A 21812-nucleotide genomic window follows, 5' to 3' on the forward strand; every position below is an offset into this window, starting at 1 on the left:
GGATCAGCAGAGGTATTCAGGGCAGTTAGATGGACATACATTGTTACTTACATTGTCTACCAATGCCCCTAGTATAATGGACATTTGCTAAAGCATTATGATGACTCAGTGAAACAATGGTAAGGATTAACTGAGCTGGGCTTGGGTCATTGATAAATCATTGTCTCAACGCAGCCTTATAATGCTGTGAAAGGATCCAGGAACACAAATGATTTGGGTGGATCCCATCCTCATTATAAAACGTGTTTTGTTTCCAAAAGGTATTGAAATTGTTAACAAAAGTTACAGCCATTGAGTTGCAATAATCACGTAACTAACCTCAGCAAAAAAAGAAACGTCCCTTTTTCAGGACCCTGTCTTTCAAAGATAATTCATAAAATTCCAAATAACTTCCCATATCTTCATTAAACACTGTATCCCATGCTTGTTCAATGAACCATAAACAATTAATGAACATGCACCTGTGGAACGGTCGTTAAGACACTAACAGCTTACAGAAGGTAGGCAAGGTCACAGTTATGAAAATGTAGGACACTAAAGAGGCCTTTCTACTGACTCTGTAAAACACCAAAAGAAAGAACGTGCCTTAGGCATGCTGCAAGGCGGCATGAGGACTGCAGATGTGGCCAGGGCAATAAATTGCAATGTCCATACTGTGAGACGCCTAAGACAGCGCTACAGGGAGACAGGACAGACAACTGATCATCCTCGTACATCCAAACATCACACCTGCGGGACAGGTACAGGATGGCAACTGCCCGAGTTACACCAGGAACGCAGAATCCTTCCATCAGTGCTCAGACTGTCCGCAATAGGCTGAGAGAGGCTGGACTGAGGGCTTGTAGGCCTGTTGTAAGGCAGGTCCTCACCAGACATCAACGGCAACAACGTCGCCTATGGGCACAAACCCACCGCCGCTGGACCAGACAGGACTGGCAAAAAGTGTTCCTCACTGATGAGTTGTGGTTTTGTCTTACCAGGAGTGATGGTCAGATTTGCGTTTATCATCGAAGGAATGAGCATTACACTGAGGCCTGTACTCTGGAGCGGGATCGATTTTGAGTTGGAGGGTCCGTCATGGTCAGGGGCGGTGTGTCACAGCTTCATCGGACTGAGCTTGTTGCCATTGCAGGCGATCTTAATGCTATGTGTTACAGGGAAGACATCCTCCTCCCTCATGTGGTACCCTTCCTGCAGGCTCATCCTGAAAATGCCCCTCCAGCATGACAATGCCACCAGCCATACTGCTTGTTCTGTGCGTGATTTCCTGCAAGACAGGAATGTCAGAGTTCTGCCATGGCCAGCAAAGAACCCGGATCTCAATCCCATTGAGCACGTCTGGGACCTGTTGGATCGGAGGGTGAGGGCTAGAGCCATTCCCCCCCAAAAGTGTCCAGGAACTTGCAGGTTCCTTGGTGGAAGAGTGGGGTAACATCTCACAGCAAGAACTGGCAAATCTGGTGCAGTCCATGAGGAGGAGATGCACTGCAGTACTTAATGCAGATGGTGACTGTTTCATTTGATTTTGATCTCCCCTTTGTTCAGGGACACATTATTCCATTTCTGTTATGTCCATGTCCTGGCGTAGTACATTCGGGAGCAGCTTAGTAATGTAATTTAATCGAGCTCCGGGATAGGACATTGTTTTTGCACCAGGAACAGTCACATTTCTTACCATGGAGCTGCACAAAATCACGGCTGGTGAGAAGGACGAGGAAATCCGCCCACTCCCGCGCTTCACAAGATGGTACAGGCCTCCAACAGATGGAGAAGGCCCGCTCGATCCAGAGCAGGGATGGAAGGTTGCCGACATCGACTCGGAAATCATAGTGGAAGGAGTAGGAACAACGGCCACCGACACAAGTGCCCCCAGCGATGAAGGTGCAGGAAGAACAGGCTCCAGGGCGGCGAAACTATTCGTTGTTTGTATCCGCTCCGGGCCTCCCGTTGGGAGTGTAAGCTGCTTTGCAGAAGGCCGCTGACTTCGGATTCCACGGCTCATGACATGAGATCATCGTTGATTGCCATACTCCTCTTGCTGTGCTCCTTCAACACCGCTATCAGATGGGGGAGGAGAGGCAGAAGATGGCTACTTCGGTCAACACTGCCCAGTCAGTTAATGACAAACGACAAGAAGGAGATTTATCCAAAATGCGCGAACGCCGCCCAGCCACCGGCGTAGAAAAGGTAAACATTCCACTCTGTGTTTTCCCCAGTTTCCTACGTAGGCTGGCTACCTGCGTGATTTAAGGAAGCCACCTCAAACCTATAATCCTTGGCAAGCAAACAATTGCCGCATTGGAACTCTGAATGATCCAGTTTGTCCCGAAACAAAGCATAGTAGATACAGCTCCCACAGTGCTGGAACCGTTCATTTACCTCTCCAGACAAAGTGGGCTCCATTAGATTTACGGGATACTGGACCCGGGCTGGGACTAACTTTGTTCGGTTAGCTAGGTTAGTGTCACGTCCTGACCAGCAGATGGAGCTGGTGTAGTAGTTTGGGGGTCAGGATGTGGCAGTCTTGTGTGTGTCTTGTGACTCCTGATCAGGAACAGCTGGGAATCGTTGTTCCTGATTGGGAGTCATATATGTAGGAGTTGTTTGTCACTGGGGTTTGTGGGTGGTTGTTTTGCACTGCGTTTGTTAGCCTGCAAACTGTTGCTGTCGTGTTATTGTTTTCCTGTGGATGCCTTACTTGAGTCTATTAAAGTATGAGTATTCACAGTCTCGCTGCGCCTTGGTCCATTTCTACCGACGAATACCGTTACAGAACCACCCACCAAACAAGGACCAAGCAGCGGAAGAAGGCTGGCGAGGTAAGGGAGACCGAGAGGCACCCCCAATAATTTTTTAGGGGGGGGGCACAAGGGGAGTTTTGCGGGGCAAGAATGGAGCCCCAGGCCAGCTCCCCGCACTAGCATGGAGGTGCGTGTTCACAATCTGGTACGCCCAGTACCAGCACCACGCACCAGGCTTCAAGTGCGTGAACCCAGCCCCGCCAGTCAACAGTCGCCAGAGCTGCCCGCCAGTCGCCAGAGCTGCCCGCCAGTCGCCAGAGCTGCCCGCCAGTCAACAGTCGTCAGAGCTGCCCGCCAGTCAACAGTCGTCAGAGCTGCCCACCAGTCAACAGTCGTCAGATCTGCCCGCCAGTCAACAGTCGTCAGTGCTGCCCGCCAGTCAACAGTCACCAGAGCTGCCCGCCAGTCAACCATCACCAGAGCTGCCCGCCAGTCAACAGTCGTCAGAGCTGCCCGCCAGTCAACAGTCGTCAGAGCTGCCCGCCAGTCAACAGTCGTCAGAGCTGCCCGCCAGTCAACAGTCGTCAGAGCTGCCCGCCAGTCAACAGTCGTCAGAGCTGCCCGCCAGTCAACAGTCGCCAGAGAGGTCAGACTGCGCTGAACTGCCGGAGTGGCCAGACTGCGCTGAACTGCCGGAGTGGCCAGACTGCGCTGAACTGCCGGAGTGGCCAGAATGCCCTGAACTGCCGGAGTGGCCAGACTGCCCTGAACTGCCGGAGTGGCCAGACTGCCCTGAACTGCCGGAGTGGCCAGACTGCCCTGAACTGCCGGAGTGGCCAGACTGCCCTGAACTGCCGGAGTGGCCAGACTGCCCCGACTGTCCCGAGTTGCCAGACTGCCCCGACTGTCCCAAGTTGCCAGACTGCCCCGACTGTCCCGAGTTGCCAGACTGCCCCGACTGTCCCGAGCTGCAAGAGTGGCCCGACTGCCTGGAACGGCCAGAGCCTGAGCCGCCTCCAGGATAGGTGGGTTGGGGAGGGAGGGTGTAGCACAGTGCCGTCGTTGACGGCAGCCACCCTCCCTTCCCTCCCTTATTGTTTAGGGTTACTGTTTATGGGTTTTGTTGGGGATTTTGTTTGTTGGTGTTTTTTTTTGTTGTGGTTAGGTGCATTCCGGGGTCTGCACCTTGAGGGGGGGGGTACTGTCACGTCCTGACCAGCAGATGGAGCTGGTGTAGTAGTTTGGGGGTCAGGACGTGGCAGTCTTGTGTGTGTCTTGTGACTCCTGATCAGGAACAGCTGGGAATCGTTGTTCCTGATTGGGAGTCATATATGTAGGAGTTGTTTGTCACTGGGGTTTGTGGGTGGTTGTTTTGCACTGCGTTTGTTAGCCTGCAAACTGTTGCTGTCGTGTTATTGTTTTCCTGTGGATGCCTTACTTGAGTCTATTAAAGTATGAGTATTCACAGTCTCGCTGCGCCTTGGTCCATTTCTACCGACGAATACCGTTACAGTTAGCAGCTCTTTATATTCATCTTTACTTGAATATAATTAGTACTTTACACTACTTCACTTGTGCAACCAGCTTGAAATAAAACAAAAAAAAAATGAATTCAACCATTGACAGCTGTGTGCCGTTTTCAAGGGATTGTTCAATAAATGTTAATCGGGCTATTTGGTTGTAATATCATCACCTCTTGAAGAGAAAATTCAGAGCTACACATTTCTGATTATTCCATGCAAAACAATTGCGCACATTTAGCTAATCTAAAATATTTTGTGTTTATCTACAACTATTTGTGTGTAAAAACAACTATGTTTTTATAATGTTTCCTTTCAACTTAAGAATTTTAAGTTCTTCCAACAACAATTCAGAGAATTGTGGGTAATATATATACATTTTTACTTTACAATACTTTTACACAATGTTGTATGCATGTTTGAAACTGTATGAGGTGTAATGGATCATGATGAACAGATATAGTAAGAGCACAATAACAGTTTTGGATTTGATAGTTAAATTGGATTTTAGCAATTTTTTTATGCTGGACCAAAGTAAAGTTGTTTCTAACAAGTGATAGTAAGAGCACAATAACAGTTTTGGATTTGATAGTTAAATTGGATTTTAGCAATTTTTTTATGCTGGACCCAAGTAAAGTTGTTTCTAACAAGTGATAGTTCAAAGGGAACATACTCCTTGAAGGTCCTCGTAATAAGTTAAGATACTGTAGTCACCCCAACAGCCTATCCATACCAGAACGTGGCAATAGAATGAAGAGACATACATACAGCATATCAGGACATGGGAGACCCTGGGTGGCTCCTGGACACGGGAGACCCTGGGTGCTTCAGAGAGATAAAAAGCACAGCGATGGTCAGATGCTGAATGATAACACATGGCCCATGCAACTGAGCAAACCATCACAATGCAATGAGATTGACAGGGAAGATTATGGGTGTATGGGAGAAATGCCAAATATTGTCCGTCAAAGGAAACTTTAGGACAAAGAGCGAGAGAGAGAGCGAGAGAGAGAGCGAGAGAGAGAGCGAGAGGGAGAGCGAGAGGGAGAGAATGATGTGGCAATCATGTATCAATCAATTAATGTATAGGTTGGGTATCCATCTCTCTGTTTATCAGGGCTGCCCAGTCAAATGTGAAATACTATTGTGTGAATAAAAAATATATATATATTGGGTTGATGACACAATATACTGGATGAATGGATAATAGATTATTGCATATTATTTATATTATCTGTTGGTTTATTTACCCAGGGAGAAGTTCATATCACAACAGATTGTATGTTCAAAATGGAAGGTTCTATTCATGTTTTATGTGTATGTTATACATTTGAAAATGTCAATAAAGAATTTTAAAATAAATTGATGTCCACACCATGTCTTAACCTACACAAACCACTTTCTGGCCTATATGGCTCTGGTCAAAAGTAGGGAATAGTGGGCAATTTAGGACCCAGTCTCTTTCTTTTCTCCATGGTGATGTCAATGGGATGACAACCATAGCCCTTTAAAGGTGCAATATGCAGAAATCGCTCCCCATTTCCTGTTTGCTAAAATTCTAATAATTCGCCTGATTTCCGTTTATGTGACAAACAAGACCTCAGAGTGTAGAGAATCATTGTACCATCTAAACTGCTGTGAAATATCTTTTCAATCACCAACAATATTGCATTTTCAGCTGTTTGAAGCTGGTGTACAAAACCGAAAGTAAAAGATGCAAAAACTAAACTTAAGATGGAAATAGCACACATAGAACAGATCTACTGCTTCTTATACTTGTGTTCATTGATAATGACAGATCTATAACTGACTTTTCTATGTGAATTTGGTCAGGTCACCAAAAAAGCTTTAATTAGATTCATTCAAATTGTCACGACTTCCGCCGAAGTTGGTGCCTCTCCTTGTTCGTTCGGCGGTCGACGTCACCGGCTTTCTTGCCTCCACCAATCTACATTTATTTTTCCATTTGTTTTGTCTGTATTGTTCACACCTGGTTCCCAATACATTTGAATTATTTCCCTATTTAACCCTCTGGAGCCATCATGGTTTGGTGCGTATTGTTGTCAGTTGTCTCATTTATGTGATTCTGGATTTTCGTTCTCCTTGTTGGAAGATTGATTTTGAGTAAAGTTACTATTAGTACTCATCTCTGTGTCCTGCGCCTGACTCCACCTTACCCACATCACCTAGACTCTGACACAAATAGTCCTTGTTGTCGCTGATTCCTCCTGTGAGATGGTTTCAATTGACAATCAAAGGCAATCAAAGGCAATCAAAGCCTCTTGATTTTGTTAAGATTGAAAGGAGCAAAGAGAGATAGCTCAAGAAAGAGCAACTTCAATAATGCAGAATGACTCGAAAAAGGCTAATCTGTTGGGTAAAAAGGAGCTTGGATCATTCTGCCTGTCAGTCACCTGCATCTTATGTGTTTTCTTATCTTGATCAGAGAGAGGGGGAAAAAGAAAGCGGGAGGAAACAAGAGAGAGAACACCTGTATTAGATGGTTTTCCCATTAGAAGAGAAAGATAGGGGGTAGAGAGAGAGAGGCAGGGGTCTAGAAAACTAGAACAAGAAATGAGACCGTTCTGTTTGTCAGAGATCAAGTTGTCTCTAAATGGTTCCTTTCCAAATGGCACCATATTCTCTATATAGTGCACTACTTTTGACCAGGACCCATAAGGCACTGGTATAAAAGTAGTGAAGTGTACTGTACTAATAGGGCGCCATTTGGGACATACACAATGTTGCTGCTAGGGGGAGAATCCTGGCTCTCTCTATTATTTTACCTTTATTTTGACAGGGAGTCAATGCTGAGACCGAGTTCTATTCTCCAGATGAGCCCTGTATAGCACCACAATACACATCAAAATACAATAAACGCATTAAACTACACATTCATATACACATTATACCAAAGCAAAACACAATGGGGCATTTCAGACAGTTGTTAGGTGACCTTTTTACTGAAGAATGTGTCTCTTTTTTATTAGAGGCACCAATTCCTCAAATTTGTTGTGTATTGCAACTCATTCCACACATAGGGTGCAAAAAAACTAAAAGCAGATCTACCCAACTCAGTGGAGATTGAAGGGATCTCCAGAGTTAGCCATCCCTGAGCCCGTGTCCAGTATCCCATAAATCTATAGGTTAACAATGAGGTAAGGTATGGCAGAAGTTTATGCAAGAGGGCTTTATAGACAAAAAGAGCGCAATGGAACGATCTACGAGACTTCAAGCAGGGCCAAACCACATTCTGATACAAAATGCAATAATGTGTACTGAACCTATCGCCTCTAATTAAGCACAAGGTGCTATGATACAGATATCGGATCTTAATTTGTTATCGCAGGAGGAAAATAATCCTGCAGCAGGAGGATTTGAATATATGAAGAAATATTTAGAATTGCTGCCAGGGGGCAGCTGGAAGCGATGTTTTGTGTTTGTTTGTATACAATGTACACCTTACCTACATTGTACCTTATGTAGGCTGTGTGCAGGCTACGGTGCGTCTTGTTAATTCTCATGTGGATTATAATAAATGCACATATTTGTAGGGGCTAGATATGTTTTTTTGTTAGGGAAAATCTGTTGATTTTAGATCAATTGTTTATCATATGTTGAAGGCAAGCAATAGGCAGAATTCATTATTGGTTTTATGAGTACCTGTGTGGTCCAGTGGTTATAGCCTTTGACTCTGGCACACATACACTATGCCAGCATTGGCATGGGTTCAAATCTGGCATGCTGTCCTTTGACTCATGGAAGAACATCTATTAATTCTGTTTGCTTACAGGGTTAAAACAGAAACATGTTAAAGCTGCAATGTGTAACTTTTTGGGCAACCTGACCAAATTCACATAGAAATGTGTAAATTGGTCTGTTGTTCTCAATGAAAGCAAGTATAATAAGAAGTCGATTTGTTCTATGTGCGCTATTTCTATGCTTCCCATGCTTAAATTTAGTTTGAGTCTTTTACTTTGGGTTTAGTATACCAGCTTTAAACAGCTGAAAATTCTATATTTTTGGTTATAGAAAATATATTTCACAGTGGTTTAGATGGTACAAATATTCTCTACACTATACTTGCTTGTTTTGACATATTAACTGAAATTAGGCGAGCTATTGGAATTTTAGCAACCAGGAAATAGCAGAGGGATTTCTGCATAGTGCATCTTTAACAGTTTAGGCATTCATTCTGAGTGGTTAAGGTTAGGGCTATGGTTTAGGAAAGCCTTAAAGTTAAACTGCACTCACTGACTCTGAATGTATTTTTTCCAGTGCTCATTCAGTTTTTTTCCGTTCAATAACTTAGTGACAGAGCGGTAAGCTAAGCTAGCTTTGCTATGGAGAGAAGTTTTGAAGTTGAGGACTTCGCCCCTCCTGACTGACTCGTCATCTCACGATGATCTGCTAATTCAGTTCTCTGTGTAGGTTAATGCCTGTGCTGACCTAACAGCAGATCGCTAGCTAGCATAACTCAGGGATAGCTACACCTGGCTAGTCTATCTATCTAGCTGATATTTCTCTGTCAAATCATAGTTATGCTAAGATAGCAAGAAGTTCCAGTGTCTGGAATGTGTTTCATGAGACACTCATTCTACAACACCTTGCTTTGAAAGTAGCTTTGCAAATTGAATTTTTATCAAGTGATGTAAAGACATCAACAACTTTGAGTTGAATGCCTAGTCTTCAGTCAGATCAGCTGTCAACACAATATTTTAGAACTGTCTAGTTTTGTCTCGTCTTGTCTCTCCTGTCCCAGAACTAGCATGCCATACTATAGGTCGCCAATAAAATATCACAATAAGGTGCAGAGTGTTCAGTTTGCTTGCTGAGGGCAAGTTGACCTGCAGCTCCAGCTCCAAAACCATTGACAGCTGCGTGCTTTTTTCAAGGGATTGTTAAATAAATGTTAAACAGTCTATTTGGTTTTAATGTCATCACCTCTTGAAGAGCATATTCAGAGCTACATATATCGGATTATTCCATGCAAAACAATTGCACACATGTTGCTCTATCCTCAGAGTTATAGGCTTACAGCAAGTAACTGCATGCTTTTCATGGTCAGTAAACATCAATTGATCAACATCAATGTAATTTCAGATACGTGAGAGTAGCCTATATCTCTCAACTAATTGGATATTTCATTTGAGTGATATAAAATAACAGTGAACTATGTCTGACAAGTATGAGTGGTATAGGTTAATTTCCCATCCTTTGTGGGCTCTGCCTATCAAGCAGCAGTAGGGCGCATTGCAACTTTACTGTTAGCTAATAACGTTCACTTTGCAAGCTACCGGTAGAAACTTTATGCAGTTGGCTAAACATAGTGGTATTTTTCCTAATGCACTTTTTTCTCCAACCAATGTAAGCCTACCTATACTCTTAGAAAAAGGGTTTGAAAAGGGTTCTTTGCAGAGGGATAGGGTTCTACCAAGAACTGTTTTGATCAGAAGAAGCCTTTTTGGAAGACAAGCGTTCTTTGTAAGGCAAAACGGTTCTACCTAGACCCTTTAACATCCCGAGAACCAATTTTTGGAAGAAAGGGTTCTTTAATGATTCTTTGGAAGACAAGAAGGATTCTTTGGAAGACAAGAAGGATTCTTTGGAAGACAAGAAGGGTTCTACATAGAGCTATATATATAATATTTCACAGAATGTTCTTTTGCAGGGAGATTTTCAGAATTGTCTGTTTTATTGTAATATCTGTGTTTTTGCATGTACATTGATTGCTTAATGCATTATTAAAGTGGCATTATTAAAGTGACTAGTGCTCCATTTATAGAAGTGGCCAATGATTCCAAGTTTATATGTAGGCAGCAGCCTGTCTGTGCTAGTGATGGCTGTTTAACAGTCTGATGGCCTTGAGACAGAAGCTGTTCTTCAGTCTCTCTGTGCTGACCTCACCTTCTGGATGGTAGCGGGGTGAACAGACAGAGTCTCAGGTGGTTGTTGTCCTTGATGATCTTTTTGGCCGTCCTGTGACAATGGGTGGTGTAGGTGTCCTGGAGGGCAGGTAGTTTCCCCCGGTGATGCGATATGCAGACCGCACCACCTTCTGGAGAGCCCTGCAGTTGTGGGCACTGCAGTACCAGGTGGTGATACAGCCCAACAGGATGCTCTCAATTGTGCATCGGTAAAAGTTTTAGGTTTTTAGGTGACAAGCCAATTTTTTCAGCCTCCTGAGGTTGAAGAGGTACCGTTGTGCCTTCTTCACCACACTGTCTGTCTGGGTAAACCATTTCAGTTTGTCAGTGATGTGTATGCCGAGGAACTTTCCACATTCTCCACTGCTGTGGTGTCGTCTGCAAACTTGATGATTGAGTTGGAGGCTAGCATGGCCACGCAGTCATGGGTGAACAGGGAGTACAGGAGGGGGCTGAGCACGCACCCTTGTGGGGCCCTACTGTTGAGGATCAGCGAAGTGGAGATGCTTCCTACCTTCACCACCTGGGGGCGGCCCGTCAGGAAGTCCAGGATCCTGTACATAGCCCATCTGTAAATAGCCCAAAGAACTACCTCATCCCCTACTGTATTTATGTATTTATCTTGTTCCTTTGCATCCCAGTATTTCTACTTTGCACATTCATCAACTGCACATCTACCATTCCAGTGTTTAATTGCTATATTGTATTTACTTCGCCACCATGGCCTATTTATTGCCTTACCTCCCTTATCCCACCTCATTTGCAAACATTGTATATAGACTTGTTTTTCTAATGTATTATTGACTGTATGTTTGTTTACTCCATGTGCGACTCTGTGTTGTTGTATGTGTCAAACTGCTTTGCTTTATCTTGGCCAGGTCGCAGTTGTAAATGAGAACTTGTTCTCAACTTGCCTACCTGGTTAAATAAAGGTGAAATAAAATCCAATTGCACAGTTTAGATTGAGGTAGTCTCAATATTCAATCTTCCCTATCCAGGCAGTCATTCTGAATGCAGATTGCAGGTGAATAACAATGACACTTGTTGGATATCCTAACTCTTGCTGGATTCCAATAGGAATTACACATCACTTTGCAAGCCAGCATAATGTGACTGCAGGCCTGATGTGGCCTGTAAACCAGGAGTTAGGGTATAACTAGACCCTCAAAGAAAGGCCTTATGATAAATGTATTGTCATAAATAACACATTTTTAAAGGCTAATATGGCTGGTGAAACAGTTCATAGAGGGTTCTAGGAATAACCCTCCAAAGATAAAAGGGTTATAGGTTGAACCCTCCATGGACACTTCTAGGAAGAACCTATAGATGACAAAAGGGTTATTGGTAGAACCCTTCATAGAGGGTTCTAGGCAGAAACCGTCATAGATGGTTCTTTGAAGAACCCTACATAGAGGGATCTACCCAGCACCAAAAAGGGTTTCCCAATAGGGACAAACCGAAGAACCATGTATGGTTCAACTTAGCACATTCCCTTTAAGAGTGTAGCGAAGTTAGCTAACATTATCCCCTTCTCAACATTGTTTGTAAATAGTGTTTAATTACAATTGCTGCTGACAGACCTAATAGGCTACATTGATTGATGGACCATGTCAAATTGACTAGCTAGCTTATAACAGATCACGCCAATATGGCTAACTTTCAGGGGATAAACTTTTGATTTGCTTGCCGTCCATAGTGGTGATGACAGTTCAAAGATGAGAAAACACTAGGAGAGAAACGCCCGGCAGGATCCGGGATCTCCAGCGTAGCAGTCTGGAGGAGGTAAGCTGGGGTAGATTGGGGAGAAACGCAGCCGGTAGTGGGGTAATTGACAGTCTGAGGGGTTATTGTAGTGGCGGGCTGCCTCACAGACAATCCGCAGAATTGCTTCAACAATTTGTTGAAGGCACGGTCCTGGCAATCCCCCCAAGGTCTGGAATCCTTCCAGAAGACCTCGAAGTAACTCCTTGTGTCTTCCAATGGTGGCTCCATGGGAGGAGACGGCGTTGCGGAGCTGGTCCGAATCTGCTGGGTCAGTCATGGCCAGTTCGTACTATCATGACTCAGGATATGACTCAGATGCAGACACGGGAGGCAGATAGTACAGTTTTCAGATGATTTCTTAGAAACACGGGGCAAGCAAAGGGCAGGTCGAGGGCAGGCAGAGGTTTGTGATCAGGTCAAAGTCAGGCAAGTACAGGACGGCAGGCAGTCTCGGGGTCAGGGCAGGCAGAATGGTCAGAACCGGGAAGATCTAGGAAACAGAACTAGAGAAACAGGAAGGCGGAAAAGAATGCTGGTAAAACCTGACAAGACGAACTGGCAATGGACAAACAGAGAACACAGGTATAAATACACAGGGGATAATGGGAAGATGGGTGACACCTGGAGGGGGGTGGAGACAAGCACAAAAACAGGTGAAACAGATCATGGTATGACACTTGACAACACTTTCCAATTCTTATCTTTTTTGCAGTAATTTTCTACCTTGGATGGAAGGACGGAGGAGAGAATGAAAGGAAGGAGTAGAGAAGTTATCCAGCCTGCTGACTAAGAAATGTAAATAGACAGCAAAACACAGGTAGGCTCTCTCTTTTTCTGTCTCTCTCTCCGTATGTCAGCCTGACTGCCAGATTGCTGAGGGGCAACATAGTCAATGTACTTACTGATTCATCTGTCTTTACAGTTCCTGAAACATGTCAATGACCTGGCCACCCACCCAGTTACCAGTGTCCTTTTATGCCCCATCCCAGGGAAAGGAGAGAGCAGAACCACCCCTCCTTAAATCCATAGTCATTGACAGTGCGTTTTGTGTGCAAAATGTTTTTTTCTGTTTGATACTCTGATCTTCAATGTGTATTTATTCCTTCTAACCAGCTTTTTATGAGCTAGGTTTGTACTAGCTATGCTGATGATCAATCATGTTTTTTCTCTGCATCAGGTCTCAGTGGGACTGGATTCCCCAAGAGACATGCTATTGAGCTGCCCATGATTGCCTGATCTTACAATTAGAAAAAAATATGTGATGTAGAATCTAAAAGGGTTTGTCGTGGAAATGTACCACTCAGGACTCAAATTCAAATTAAATAAGCAATCTTTATTATTAGAGAGGTTCACAAACTCAATACAAGCTTGATGAAAACCCTGAAAAGGGCGCTCCCTTTCAGTCCTTATATACTGCTACACAAACAAGTCATATAAACATGATTTATATTATTCATCATTAACGTTGGTTCCTGCATGTGACTGACTGACACCTCACAAGGCCTCTTCTCTCAAAGCTGAGACCTTGTATCGCTTATTTAGTCCCAGAACAATGTTCTGTGCGTTCTGCCAAATTGCTTATCAGTGATATGGTGGAATCCTCCTCATGTACAATCTATCAGTCACTCGCATGAACCCAACCAAGTTGGTTATTAGAAAAGAAGCATTGTGCTAAACATATGATCTGATACACACAGAGAAAATTTCCATCACAGGTTAATCTGCTGTCCCTATAGGAGAACCCTTTGAAGAACCCTTTTTGGTTCCATGTAAAACTATTTTGGGTTCCATGTAGAACCCTTTCCACAGAGGGTTCTACCTGGAACCAAAAAACATTATACCTGAAACCAAAAAACGGTTCTACTATGGGGACAGCCAAATAACCTTTTCAGATCCCTTTTTCTAAGAGTGTAGTGTAAGTAGATCCAATTGAAATAGCACCGCTTCTAATGATATACGTTTGTAAAGCAAATCAATTATATTTTAACTCACCTTTTTTTCCAGGTGCAAAACCCATGTGATGGGATTCAACAGACACCTTGGTGAGTCATATAAAAAATTACCCATTTCTCTCTTGCTCATTCTCTTTGTCGCTCACCCAAACATGCACAGTTGCAGAGTATAGGAAGAGATGAGACAGTTACACAAATTTCTAACAATGTTTGTTTCAGGAATGATATGACAGACACATAACTTTTGAAAACTAGAATTATTGCCTCTGTACACATACATTTTTACATTTGCCTTTATTTTTTTAAGACTGCGAAGCTGTTTTCAATTGGGGGAACCTCAGACCGGGACAATGTCCTCAGGATTCTGGAGTGGTCTGTTTATGAAAAGTTTTTTAGATATCACATGTTAAGCAAAACTTTATAATTTAGAGATGAGAGAAGAAAAACAAATCCAAGTGCTGTATGTATATGAGCAAGTTGCTATTTTTTGAAGACATCTCTAAGCTATAACTGCTACAAACTTCTTCAACTAGTACCATGTAAATAATTTAACCAGCTGAGTCCACAAAGGTTCTTCAGGAATGTCCTTTTCTAGTTTTTCAAATTGATAAAGTTGTCAGGCGCTGATTCTCTTCACTGCCGATCTGACTCATCACACCACTCTTCAAGAGGACCACTACGCTCCAGATCGCCTTCTGTGCTCAGAGGTCCTTGATGAGGATCTACCCAATCACACCACTTATTAATCAATAATAATATAAAACAATTACCTTCATATACTCTGTGTCCCATTCTTTCTATGCATGTGATGTCTGCGGGTGAATTATGAAATATTTACTGTATGCAGATATGCAAAACATTTTGATATAGATTTGTTTTTGCCATTGTGTATTTTGAATGTAAGAATATGTTACAGATTTAAACTTTAGAGCTGCAATAGTTTCGGGCGACAGAGGGTTCTACATGGAACCAAAAAACGTTATACCCGAAACCAAAAAAACGATTATCCTATGGCGACAGCCGAAGAACCCTTTCAGAACCCTTTTTCTAAGAGTGTAGTGTAAGTAGATCTAATCGAAATAGCACCGCTTCTAATGATATAAGTTTGTAAAGAAAATAAATTATATTTTAGCCCACCTTTTTTACCCAGGTGCAAAATCCTTACAACAGACACCTCCCTTGGTGAGTCATATAACATTTTCCCATTTCTCTCTTGCTCATTCCCTTTGTCTCTCACTCAAATATACACAGTTGCAGAGAAGAGGAAGAGATTAGACAGTTAAACTAATTTCTAACAATGTTTGTTTCAGGAATGATATGACAGACACATAACTTTTGAAAACTATAGTTATTGCCTCTGTACCAATACATTTTTACATTTACCTTTATTTTTTATTATTTGTCCCATTCTTTCTAATGCATGTAATGTATGCGGGTGATTTATGAAATAATTACTGTACGCAGATATGCAACATTTTTTGATGTAGATTTGTTTTTGCCATTGCATATTTTGAATGTAAGAATATGTTGCAGATTTAAACTTTAGAGCTGCAATAGTTTTGGGAGACCCGACCAAATTCACATAGAAATATAGTTATAGATATGTCATTCTCATTGAAAGCAAGTCTAAGAAGTATGTTCTGTGTGCGTCAATACTATTCTTCTCGTTTTTATGTTTTGTTTTTGCATCTTTTACATTCGGTTTTGTACACCAGCTTCAAACAGCTGAAATACAATATTTTTGGTTATTGAAAAGATATTTCACAATGATTTAGATGGTACAATGATGAACTACACTATATAAGCTTGTTTTGTCACATAACCCGAAATTAGGCAAACTGTTAGAATTTTAGCAACCAGGAAATGGCTGAGTGATTTCTGTATATTGCACCTTTAATTGGTTACCATGGAAGCAAATAGAAATGTAATGAACAATGTTTTCAATATATAACTTTATTGTCTGCAATACATTTCACAGTAGGTAATGCGCTGTAGTCAGGTTGTCATTACCAGGTTATGATGTCTTAACTATGACCAGTAGACTACATAATAAAGCACATAATTTAGTGGTCAGAATTATGACCAGCTGATCAGATAGAGGGCACAGTTAGGACCCACTGGTCGTATGGTGGTCAGAAAAATATGTCATTTTCTGGGCAGTAAAAAAGTTCATTTCTTTAACCAGTTTGCGACCAGAATAAGACTTCATAAAAATACGTCATACTGATGTCTTTTCAAACAGGTTTTGCCCATTGGTAGTAGTCTGACTTACAAATTTACCAGGACAAGGACTTGCCAATGTCAAGCTTTTTCCAAAAGCCTAATCTCTGATGAAGCAAGCTAAATGACACGTTGTTTGCTTAGCTAGCTATCTTTTTGCCAAATGGATCTGGCTACCCACACGTTTCTGAAAATACATGATCAATTGATTTTTACTGATCTTGAAAAGCATGCAGTGACTTGCTGTATAGATCTGATGATAAAGCTAAATGGGGAATAATCGGAAATGTGTAGTTCTGACTGTGCACTTCAAATAAGTGATAATAAAACCAAATAGTTATAACATTTATTTAATAATCCCTTGAAAGCGGCACGTAGTTGTCAATGGTTTTAGCGGAGTTGGGGGTCTCCTTGCACCCCCAACAACCAAATCTAACACTACTGTGTAGTTTTATTTATAACGACCTATTCTGTTTGGCTGTCTCACTACACACTGACATGCACAGCTCTCTGCGTGAGGTTCTGTCTTCAAGTCTCCATTGGGTGATTAAGTCCCTTCCATCTATGTAATGTATTGGAGATTATGAACAGGTACAGTCAGGCGGCAGGAGGGGTGGAATGCATGACACTCCATCCTGGATATGACAGAGTTTGCCTCAACCAATGACAAACCATCTCTCCAGTCCTCCATCTGTAGAAAAACAAGGTAGAGTTCATACACACAGCACTGATTGCATTATTAATGGCTGTTAGGTGAATTCCAGGACAGACAAGTGATAGTATTTTGAGCTATGACCATATCAAATGTGACCAACCTGAAGTTTGACTGGTGCCTGTCCACATACTATCAGCATTTTGTCTGGTGCTCCTGATATGGTAGAGGATTCCCACGACACTGCTGAACAACAAATCCATCAGGTTTTTTAAGTAACCTGGGAATAAAATAAAATAAAATATCATCACTCAATAAACATATAGCGAGAAACATTTATTTTCTCTAGTTTGTAAGCAATTATACTAATAGAGTAACTGTAAGTACAGAATAGATTCAGGCCATTGACGCTGACGCCATTACCATAGCCGCATTCAAAACAACTGGGAACTCCGGCTGGGATTTCTTTTTTAAACGGGCATCCAACTCAGAATTCCACGTCAGACTTTCCGACCTGAAGATCACTGACGTCATAATTTGAGCTTGTTTTTTCCTGAGTTCCCAGTTGTCTTGAATGCACCATATGCAACCATCTGTATGACGTTACGTTGCTGAATTCTTGCTAACACGTATTTGTAGAATGTTAGCTAAAAAAATTGGTACTCAGGCTAGACAAGTACCATCCTTCATTTATTTTTTGCCTTAGAAAATAAACAACACATGTTTTTTTAGCATTAACAGCAGACAAAGCCCAAGAATGCTAGCTAGCTAATGCTAATTATCCATGCCCTTGATCATGACTCCAATTCCATTACAGTAAAGGCAGGGACTGAGTTATCTAGAGCAAGTGCTAACCCAAAAAACATGCCTGTTTTCATAAACGTAGCAAGCTGAATAACTTGCAAATTCAGGTTAGTTATCAATATCTTCTTCTAAGTAGAAATGAATTGGCTATCTCGCTAACATTAACGATCTTCTTAGCTACCAAGTTTGAGTTGAGACATTATCGATAGCAAGCTAGCTAAGGCAACATCATATCAAACCTTATCATCAGATGCAATGTTAGCTATGCAAATCTTCCTCTCTATGACGTTCCACCACATTAGACATTAGAGAGAGGCTATGTATTTAGTTAGTTACATCACAGTATCATAGCTCGCTAGCCAGCTACAACCTTTTTTTACCAGCGAAGTTGGGTTCAAGGAGGCAGTTCCCCTTTAAAACAAAATGATGCGCCTATGTATCATCAGTATTCATAGTATTGTTAGTGCTTGCTAGAGCATTAATAACTTCCGTAGCGCAGTGGTCTAAGCTGCGTGCTCCTGCTCCAAGCTTCTTGCCCAGTGCTGGGTGATATAGTGACCATCCTAAGCCCTCATTAGGCCCATAAGTTAACTGCATTTATATAAACGTTAGGCTGATCATTTACACATTAAAGAAAAGTTTCTCAGCTCAAAGAAATAGTCTTTGGATAGGCTCAAATGCATAAACATCTTGACAGCTTTAGAAAATGAAATATTAAAACCACACATTGCAGGCTTTCAATCCACACCAAAGACCAGCACTATTTTGACAAATTATACATAGCCTAACTATAAACATGGACGAGCATCCACACTGGAGGAACGTTTAACATTCTACGGTAGACCTACAGTACATCTGTCAACCAATTGATGGTCAAAATCAGCTCATCAACTCAGCCAGGGAAACACAGTAGCCTATTGGTTTTCATGTAGGCCTATGGATAGGGTAACGGGTAGCCTACAGAATGTAGTTTATTGGAATATAATCAAATAAACAAGGGGCCTATTGCAACCATAAATGGCACTAGTTTATCACCAGCTGATGTCTTGTTAAACCATCAATACCTGCTAAATTCCCCCGCACAGCTGATTTCATTTGCAACCATTATGGGTCACCTCATTACCGGTCCTTAAAAGATTATGTCAATGTTACCTTAGTCCTGCTTGCAACCAAATTATTTTTAGATATGTTCGCCCTCTTGTTGGTATTGTAATCGAAAGAACTTATTCCTTTTTAAACAGACTAACAGTGATTTATCTATTTGATAAGGCTCCCTAGTGGCGCAGAGGTCTAAGGCACTGCATCTCAGTGCTAGGTTATCACTGCAGACCCTGGTTTGATTCAATTCTGTATCACAACTGGCCATGATTGGGAGTCCCATAGGGCAGCACACAATTGGCCAAGTGTCATCTGCGTTAGGGTTTGGCCAGGGTAGGCCATCATTGTAAATAAGAATTTGTTCTTAATTAACTGACTTGCCTAGTTAAACAAAAGGTTAAATCAAAAATAAAATAAGCCTTCCGTACAATAGATTTAAAGTATTTAATCATTTAATCAGGCAAATCTACAGTGGCAATTTACCCAACAAGTTGAATCAATGCAAACACATGTTGGTTGTTTCCTATTTATGTCATCCAAATCTGGTCATCTGGTATGGTCATTTCCTATCGAGATCAAGGGTAAAATATCCTTGGACTGTCAATATTTGAAATGTGTAAATAAATCAAGTAAATCGAGGGGGAGTGAGTTCTTTGTGCTAGTGTGGGACAGAATTGAACCCATGCCAAAATGGCATGCATATACAGTATGTGCGCACTGAAAGCAGAGGCACTAACCACTAAACCACCCCAGGCCACAATTGAACTCAATTTTGACCTTTGCAGACTGTATGTCGAATTCAGTCTTTTACGATTATCACGTCACACTGTGATGTTACCAAATTAAAATATTGATATCAACCTGGCCAGATTGTACGATTTGCATCAGTTCTGTCGTCACATTCTGCAATTGGCTTGCGAGGCTACATCAGCCAACGCAGGCTACGTCAACTGCAGCGGTGTATTTGATCTGTGCATGTGCTAGTACCAAGAAGCGCTAGCTTCACTCTATGCTTATGTGAAGTGAATTCAGCAAAACCGAAAGTATACATCTTAGAAATAGTTTTCACATACAAAGTTGGTATATCCGAACTCAGAATTAAATAGGCTTCCACAAAATGGTTGGCGATTTTGTGCATTTATCAAAATCTCATCAAGCAAGATTCTTGCACGGCATGTAGGTTAAACATTTCAATCAAACTATTGGTCAGTCACCAGGATCTGTTCGTAACACAAGCCACACTACACTATAAAGGCAAAAGAAATTCTGACACTGCTAGAACTTTGTCTGAGCCTATGACTGCACGTAGTGGTATTTAAATCGGCAGACCTTGGCACACTGAACGAGCCAAGACGTCCGACAATAGTTTACGACCTAAAAAATTGCCCACGACGTGGACATTTTGTCTGGGACGGCAAAATCGTGGCATAAGATGTCTAAAATCGTACAGTCTGCAAAGGCCTTTAGGATATTTTGGAAACTTGTATGTCGTAACCAAGAAAATACCAATGTCTATCTTGTATTGTTAAGCTATATAAAACAATGGTTGTTGATCTGTTTGGCAGCATTTCAGATACATTTTTGTACATTTGAATGTTGTAGTAATAGGACCTAGGCCTAGCGTTTGACCGAGCCAGAGAGAAAATTATTTTGATAGGAAGCCCTGATCCTAATGACTGCCCCCACATGGAGTGAGGGAGAACTGCTCTTTTTCAGGGACTCACAAGACTCATAAAAAAACATAAACTTGGTTTTTACCTGCATTAAAACCAATTAAATGTAATCGAAAATGTAATCTATATAATCCCCCAAAGTAATTACAGACCATCTGTATATAGACCATCCAACTACCTCATCCCTTTATTGTTATTTTGTATTTTCTGCTCCTTTGCACCCCAGTATCTCTACTTGCACATTCATCTTCTGCACATCTATCACTACAGTGTTAATTTGCTAAATTGTAATTATTTCGCCACTACGGCCTATTTATTGCCTTACCTCCCTAATCTTACTTCATTTGCACACACTGTATATAGACTTTTCTATTGTGTTATTGACTGTACGCTTGTTTATTCCATGTGTAACTTTGTGTTGTTGTTTGTGTCGCACTGCTTTGCTTTATCTTGGCCAGGTCGCAGTTTGAAATGAGAACGTGTTCTCAACTGGCCTACCTGGTTAAATAAAGGTGAATAAAATAAATAAAATACAAAAAAATTATCATGAGAGGGCCATAAACAATAACTACTAAAGCTGCATACTCCAAGAAATGTTAAAATCTCACCCTTCTGGTTAAAATAGTTATAAATTGCTGAGGTGTAGTCACTTTTGAGTACACAAGCTCAAGTACACAGAACAAATATGATGAAAATATGAAATATCTTATATGATGTATTTCCTATTCAACAAAACTGTATGAATAAGGCTTGAACTTACTTTTATGCTTTCTAAATATAGTATAATAAAATGATAAAACAACAAACTATAAGGTTTAAACGTCATTATAACTGTAAAATACATATTTGTATGTTTAGTGTTAAAGAAAATGTGCATTCTCTCTTGATCAAAATGTCTGCCCACATCGCTGTGAACGTCTCACAGAGCTCTAGCTTGGCTTCCTGAGCTGGTTAGGAACTTGCCTTTAATCCCATATTAATCTTGTCTGTCTTTAACAAACAGAACATGTTTTTTCTTTAAAATCTATGAATTATTTTAGATTACTGGCTATAAATCGATCTCTGAATGTGCAACAGCAATGAAACCACTCTCTCCTGCTGAGCTACGATGTAAGGATTGTTAGTGGCTGTGACATAAGGTTCAGCCAGCAGTTAATGGACAGTTGGAAGAGTGAATTAAATGGTAGGAAGGACATCCCAGCTTCAATTGATGTCAGATTTCACATTCTGCTTCACACAATCTCCTGTGTCCGTGAGAATCAGGGCTACCGCTCAAGGCAAGCCTTTTCGATCTATGGTGTCCACCGATCGATTCATAAGCAAAAATGTCGGTCGGAACCGGTATCAGAACCACGCAGTTCCCCAAAACAGGGGACTTTACAGCTAAGAGGCCAATTTCAGTTCATCAATGGCTTTCTGCAGTGCAATAAAGGCAGATTGAAGCTCTGACAGAGACTGGTT

Source organism: Salmo salar, chromosome 23, assembly GCF_965601325.2.
Source record: "Salmo salar chromosome 23, fSalSal1, whole genome shotgun sequence".
Taxonomy (NCBI): Eukaryota; Metazoa; Chordata; class Actinopteri; order Salmoniformes; family Salmonidae; genus Salmo; species Salmo salar.